The sequence below is a fragment of the Amphiura filiformis genome, chromosome 10 (genome assembly GCF_039555335.1).
Source record: "Amphiura filiformis chromosome 10, Afil_fr2py, whole genome shotgun sequence".
Taxonomy (NCBI): Eukaryota; Metazoa; Echinodermata; class Ophiuroidea; order Amphilepidida; family Amphiuridae; genus Amphiura; species Amphiura filiformis.
In genome coordinates, this window is record NC_092637.1 from 10,121,810 (window position 1) to 10,122,536 (window position 727).

Here is a 727-nt window from a genome sequence, read left to right on the forward strand (position 1 = left end):
AATAATAACTTTTAACTGTTAATGCTGGAAACACTGAATTTAATTGATAACGAAATTTGAACTCCAGACACAAAGCAAGTGACCACCAGCACTGAATTTGAAAACGTACTTTAAACTCCATATACACAGCAAGTGACCGTACAAACTAAAGGTTATCAGATTAATCATTATACCGATATGCTGTATAAATACACGGAGTCTTCTTACAAAACTCGTCTAAAAATTTGAAGGGACAAACACATTAACCCCAACACCCAGCCCCAACACCGGACACTGCTTTTTGACCTTCGAACCTTTGACCCCTTGCACACAATTATCGACCGGTAGCCACAGGGGTTACGATGGCCCGACCAGCGATTCCCTCCACATATAGCACCGTTTGCGATTTGGTAGTTCAAAGCATCTTGCGAATGGTAGTGCGCTTTGGTAAATTGCATTGAACATTTCATAGCGAATGTGAAGAAGAATTCAAATATAACAAATATACTTTTGTATGTCCTGTGGTTCATGAGTTATGTTGTAAATAAATTTCGGATTTATATAGCGCCTTTTTCCAGATCTTGGAGGATTCAAATCGCTGTAATTTCGCTGCCATAGTGAATCCTCACAATCAGATCGCATCAACTGAGGCAATTGCTGCCGAACCTGGTGCAAACCTATTTGCACTTAGATTGTAACATTCACCAGTTAATCTGTGCAGTTTCCCAAATTCCATTAAGTGAAAGAT